The sequence below is a fragment of the Gossypium hirsutum genome, chromosome D08 (genome assembly GCF_007990345.1).
Source record: "Gossypium hirsutum isolate 1008001.06 chromosome D08, Gossypium_hirsutum_v2.1, whole genome shotgun sequence".
Lineage (NCBI taxonomy): Eukaryota > Viridiplantae > Streptophyta > Magnoliopsida > Malvales > Malvaceae > Gossypium > Gossypium hirsutum.
Genome location: NC_053444.1, coordinates 48,490,847 through 48,497,798, shown reverse-complemented (window position 1 = coordinate 48,497,798; position 6,952 = coordinate 48,490,847). Strand labels below are relative to the sequence as shown.

Below are 6,952 nucleotides of genomic sequence, written 5' to 3'. Positions count from 1 at the left end.
AATTATGAAAAGCTGGAGTTTTAAAATGCAATTTAACTAATATGGGAAATATGAGCTATTAGTAATTATTTGACACGAATAAATTGAAATATGTATTGGTGTGATGAAAATCATTCTTAGACCAAATCGAGAAAGATTTGAAAGTGGAAGGACTAAATCATAAATTCTATTTTATTGAGAGGTGGGTAAAAATGTAAATTTCACCATACAAAGACTATTATTATTAAGAGTTAAATGCAGATTATAAGATTTAAAATTTTCAAGTGCCTTATTGTTGGGAAGGAAGTGTAATTTTTTCACATAAGGGAAATTTGATCATTTATCAAGAATTTGATAGTGGAAATATTGTTTTGATAATATATTTGATATATGGATTAAACTTGGATCATTGGATGTGAATAAAATGATGAGATGAAATATGGACCACATATTAGGACTTTTTACTTGGACTTTAACTTTGAATTGGTTTTTTTATTGATTTAAGTGATTTAAATTGGTAAAATGAGGATGAAAACTCATCTCTACCAGCTCTCTCAATTGCCCCCCTCTCTGCATGGAAGCTCTCTTTCTTTTCATTTTTTTTTCATTTTTCTTGCTTTTCTTTTTAAATTTACTAAAAAATCTCATCACTCACATTGAGTTTTTGCTAAAATCATTTGGAAAATCATCTCCTAAACTCATTTTCACCTTTAATTTCTCCATTTTCAACTAAGGTTTAGGTGGGTTTTGGGAGAGAAAGTTGAAGCTACAGAGAGAAAGCTTTAATAAGGTAAGTAATGGTGTTTTTCATCTCTCCTAGCTTGATATTTGAGCTTAGTTGTTATGTGAAAGCTTGAAAAGATTAGGTTCAAATATGTGGTTATATTTTTGTGCATGAGAAAATAAGAAAATGTTGGATAATGGAATTTCAAGCAAGGATGATGATGGATTTAAATGATCAGAAGCTTAGTTTTGTGTGCATCCAAGAGGTAGGCACCTTCAGATTTTCTAACTTTTCCTTAAATAACAATATTATGAAATTGAATAAAATAGTTGGAGTGCTTATGTGTGTTATGTATGAAAAAACATGGTTTGATATATTGTCATGATTGGTAAGAATACTTTGGTAATTATAAGTATTGATTCTGACTGTATAAAACACGCTACTAAAGTGCTATGGAAATTTGAATGTCATGGTGTAATGAGAACTTTAAAAGTAGAATTAATTAGAGATGTGATAAATAGAAATAAAAATGTGATTTGTTGTTCAATATTAATGTAGACATAAAATTTGATACTAGCGTTAAAAGTGAGAATTGGAATAATAAAATGAGAAAGTTGTTATGAGGTGATAATTCGAGTATTACTATATGAAATCTATAATGAACAAAATGTTTGTGTTTGTATGGTGATATTAAAGAAAATTGCCATGTGTTGGCTATAAAGCCTCAATAAAAATAGTTAATTAAAATATCTAAAAGCATGTGCATGAATAAGAATTGGTGATATAATTCACCCATATGAAATGATAATGAGTTGCTCAATGAGCACTAATAAAAAGATTTTTTGTTCATATATGTGAAATTTGATGTATACATATAAGTGCTTATGTGATTATTTTGTGAAATTAGAAATTACTCAAGTGATTAAGAAGTCGAATGCCCTAGTAAACTTAGTGAAATAGTTAGAAAACAATTGCAATTCTATAGAGATTAGAGTGTGCACTTCTGATTGAAGATTATGGTTAGAGGACTATGGTATGTATTACCTTAGGGCATAATGCTTCGGTGCAACTTGTTGGGCCCTTACATATATGTATATTTGGTGTGATGGATGGATGTTGTAACAACCCGCTTGGCATAGACCATATTGATATGCTGTTTGGCATATAATTGAGTAGGGCAGGGTAGAAAAAGGATGAGATTGGTGAATTATCCGTTAAGTGTTTGGATGACGTATTGCATGGATTTGATAGTATGCCCATTTGTGGAATGTCTCGTTCGAATTAGCCATTTGGAGGACTTTAGTGTTTGGCAGACTCTTTTGTGAGACAATCCGCCAACCTAGATACTTTTAGCAAACTTGTTAGTTTGTAGATAGATAGACTTGGTTTCCATGAAAGTGATGACTCAGTGAGTGTTCTCAGAGTTTAGTTGAGACCTAATTGGAGTTGAACTAGAGTACTATAGATGACAGCTTGATGTGTTTAGGTAGCTGAATGATTTGCTTAGTTGACTTGCTTTAGTGTGCAAGTAACATTTTACCACTCATTAAGTTGATTTGTGGTAGTAGTTATGTTTGGTAGATGATTAGGTTTCAAAATTTAGGCAAGTCTATTCTTGGGTTTCAAGGGTTGTAGTGGGATTTTCTAACCCTCCTGCTAAGCTTTGTCCTCGCTGTTTGTGCTATATAATGATGCTGATAGCCGACATGTATCACATTTGTTTTTCTCTATTTCTTTGAAAAATTTTAATGTATCTTCGTTAAAGAAGACGAAGGAGGTTCTAGTAGCTAGTAAAAAATGCCATTGTTAAGTACCAGCTTAATGGTAATTTCTGGAAAGCCCTTAGGTTGTTGTCGAAGGGATTTACGTTTTATATTAGTGCATGTATGATTAAATTAGATAAATAGTCTAATGGTTATAACTGTTTCGTATTTAGCTTAAGAAGCTAGTGAAGGTCTAAGCAGTCGAGGAAAAGGACTAGTAGAGTAAATTTGTTCTGAATCTTTCTTGTTAGTTCCTTCTTACTTCCTTTGAGTCATGATACTTCCATGGTATGTGAGTTGTGTACGGTAAGTTGTCTCTACTGTAAAGAAGTCGATACATTGTGCCTGGATGCATGTGTAATAAACTAGTGTTGTATGTGTAAGTATGGTCATTGTTGATGTAAAAACACCCTCCTTGTTGCACAAGCTCGATACCAAATAAATTGTGATATGTAAAAATATGGAAAGGAAATCTATGTGCAAGGCCTCCGATAGGGTAGCTATATAGAAAACTAAATTGGCAGATCACGGCTCGACATTGCGAGAGAACACGTGTTCAACTTAACAAGGATGAATATGAAGATGACTGATTTCTGGTTCTGAATTTTGAATTATGGGTCCATGGCTAGCACAAGGAAGGGTTGTTTGTAAACATGCATGATTGTGAGAGATATGTATGATTTGGTGGACAATAAACGCTTGTGTACTGTGTGTGCTATATTTAAATTGGTAAAGTTTTTTTGCCAGTGAACTATAGATGGAATTATTGATGTATTATGTCTATATGATAGAGTCTCACAAATAAGTCTATTTTTATTATGGGTATCATTGCTTATTGATTAGCGGTATTTTTGTAAATTATTTACGTGCATTTTTGGAACTCACTAAGTTCAAACAAACTTACTCCGTTACTTTATTTCTCAGGTGTTTGATATAGAAGAAGAATTAGTTGAAAGAGACTACGCTAGAGTTGCACTTGCGAGTGAGCAACTTTTTTGTTTTTGTATCATGCATGGCTATTTTGGCAGGGTGGCATATAGATTCATTTATTCTAAACTTATGTAATTATCCCTGTCACTTACACTGTCTCTGTTTTGAAAGAATTGCCCTTTTCTCTAGGAGTGTACGGTAAAATTTCCTTGATTTTTTGTTCATGAACTTATCATTTATATGTATATGAAAAAATTGGAAAGTGTTGGATAATAGATCTTTCTTTTACAATTCCTATTATTTTATTTAAGGATGTGATTCAAAGCGAAAGATTTAAGTTAACCCAAAGAATTTGAATATGTTAATAATGCCCTAGTTCATTAGGGGGTCTGTATGGTTGAATGATATATGCCATATCTTCTCGATGGTTTAAGGGATGTTACAAGTTTGTGGTATCAGAGTCTTGGTTTAGCCGACCCTCAAAAATCGAAGGCTAAGTCATGCCTCGCCATGCATGATATATCTCTGGCTTAATCCCTGTAGTTTTGATTAACTTAAGTTGTGCTGTAGCAAAAATTAATGTCTAAAAGCTAAAGAAAAGCGATAAGAGAGGAAATTGAGAGTCATGTACCTCCTGTGCAAGGACAGGGTCCTGTAACAAATTCGACTACAGTTGGAAATGATTTTTGAAATGTTTTTGTCATAATAACGGGTCAATGGTTTAACTTGTTCGTGGAGATAACCTAAGTACCTCAACACCACAACAACCTTAGCCAAAAATGGTACAACCAGTACCTCCTGCACCACAGGTATCAACTACAACCCAGTTTAAAGGAGATCCCATGAGGAGATATGCAAATGAGGTGCTAAAGAGTTTATGGGGGATACATATGATGAGCTCATGACAGTAGAACAATAGCTGCCTCGTGTATGTCGAGTGATTGCAGAGCTAAAATGCACACTAGTGGATAGCCTCTCATGCGCTGTTTCTTTGCGGGAAAGGGAGGCATATCAATGGTGGGAAACGCTAATAAGCATGACCCCTGAAGAACAGATAGATTGGGAGTTCTTTTTAATAAAATTTAGAGAGACATATGTTAACCAGATGTATGTTGAGCAATTGAAGAAAGAGTTTCTATATCTCAGAAGGGACGAATGTCGGTAATGGAATACAAACGAGAATTCGTTAGACTTAGCTGTTATGTGAGAGACATGTTCCAAACTGAAAAAGCCTTGTGCAAGAAGTTTGAATGAGGCTTAAGGGATGAAATTTGTGCCTAGGTGGTGGCATTAGAAGTTTAGTGTCTAATAGCTATGACAACCAAGGCTTAAAAGATGAAAACAATTGTCCAAGAGAGAAATATAGGGTAGGATAGGGAAAGAATAAAGCATGGGATCTCAAGTCCACCACCGTTAACAAATTTTAAGAAGCTGAAAGATACAACCTTCTCTGCACCAAAAAGAGATTTTTAGCCAATGAGTTTCCGCCAAGAAGGAGGTGGGTGACAAGCTCCCTCAATAGCGAGTATAGGTGGATCTAATATGATAAGGGATCTAGTATGTGAGCACTGTGGAAGGAATCACAGGGGAAAATGTTGGAGGCATACATGACCATGCTATGCATGTGGGTTACTTGATCATCAGCTTAGAGATTGCCCTTCAAAAGCTGAAGCCAATTCAAAAAAGTCTATATGTATGACTCAAAATACTAAACAAGAGGCAAGATTCAGAATAGCTGTGAAATTAGGATCAGTTTAGGGGACTCTAAGGAAGAGCTTGGAAACATGAAAATATACACACTTTTTCATACCCTTTTTAACTCAAATTTATGAAGTTTCAGTAAAATTCTTGTCGAAAAATATATGATAATTATAAGATAATTAAATTGTACTTAAATTTTTAAAATGTTGAATTTTAATTAATTTTATATTAAATTTTGATTAATTTTGATCATTTTCGACAGAATCGCATAAAAAGTGAATTGGCTCGGTAGACGCTATTAGAAGCGCAAAATCGAGAAGCGATTTTGAAGCATCAAGGAAAATTAAATTTTCAGCCTAAGACAATCAAAATTATGAATATTAATTCATAATATAATTAATTTTAATTTTAATCCAATTTAATTTGGGTTGAATAAATTATTATTAATTAATTATGAAAAAAGACCAAATTGAGCTGAACCAAGAAAACCGACTCAACCGAGCACTGGGCAGCCCAAAACTAGCCCACATGCTGACCCAATCAGCTTGTTTTTTGATTATTTTGCTTGCAAAACAGCCCTTTAAGACTCCTTGGGTTTGCATTCAAACCTCTCCACTATTTCTGCCTTTCTAGATTTTTCCCTACCTTAAAATAGCAAGTTTGAAACCTTAAAACTTGCCACATGTGTGGCCGGCCATGAGGGGACTCTATGGCTGCTGATTTTTGCTATTTTTAACAGCCTACTCAACCTATAAATACCCCCATTGGCTGCTCACTTCAAACACATCTCAAAACCTCTCACTTTCACTTCTCTCTCACTTTCTCTCTTCAATCCCCTTCTGTTGTTCTTCATTTTCTTCCCCATTCCCTTGCCAATTTCACATTTTGAAAAAGAGTTCTTCAACCACTATTTGGAGCAGCATTCAAGTGTTCATGGAAGCGTTGGATCAACAAGAATAAGCGAAGAAGGAGGAGAGGAGCAAACTAGTCAAGCCTCAGAGAAACACCGGATTTGATTCTTGTTCCTTATCCTTTTAATTTTATTGTTGTTGTTATGAACAAATCAATGAATAATTGTGATGTTGATATGTTTAATTTAATTAATATGGCTTAAATTTAATTCGTGTTAGGTTGATTGCATTTTTTCCACCTAATTTATTAAAATTGAGTTTGTGTTGTTATAGGCCTTAGTAAGATGTTTGATTAAGTAAAAGCATGATTATGTTATTCTTGCATTACAATTGTAAGGTAACTAATGAATTAATTATTTAAATGGATTGAAGTTGTAATTAATTGACACAATACTTAATCAGTGCATGTTTAATCAACTAAGGTAGCTGAGGGTTAAATTAGCAACGGTATCTAACAATACATTAGCTTTGCAAACTTTCAATATTATTGTGATTAAGTTGTTTCAAGATAGAAATACATTGTTACCTCACGTAATATTTTATGTGCTTATGAAAATTGAATTAATTGTTTGAATTGACATAGAGATGTACAAGAGATTATTTTGATTTATAAGTATGTATGTGCATTAACACATTTACTTATTAAATTTTGTTTAATAGGTTGAATTGACATAGAGATATAGTCAAGAGATAAATGAATTTTGGTATGTGACTATTTTCACAAGTTAGCAAATTATTGAGTTGCCGTGAATTTATTCGTAACAACATGAACATGAGTTTAATAATTCTAAGTTAAGAAATGTAATTAATCTAACACAATTATGTCATCTTGATTAAAATCATATTTTGAAATTGTACATTGGAACTTTTATTTTATTTTTATTTATTTTACTTAGTTAAAAATCTTAGTTTTTAATCACCTCCTAAAAAAATCAAAAAATCAA

The 6,952-nt window shown here is 33.0% G+C and overlaps 1 long non-coding RNA gene across 2 annotated transcripts; it reads left to right on the top strand.

The window, feature by feature from the left end:
- The first annotated feature begins 494 nt into the window (after window positions 1-494).
- On the top strand, window positions 495-3,671 carry LOC107900962 (uncharacterized). 2 transcript variants are annotated; one of them, XR_001685083.2, is made up of 2 exons: window positions 495-769; window positions 3,391-3,671. It is a non-coding gene; the product is annotated as an uncharacterized lncRNA (long non-coding RNA). The 2 variants fall into 2 exon arrangements; XR_001685084.2 differs by having other exon boundaries at window positions 515-968.
- The last annotated feature ends 3,281 nt before the right edge of the window (window positions 3,672-6,952 follow it).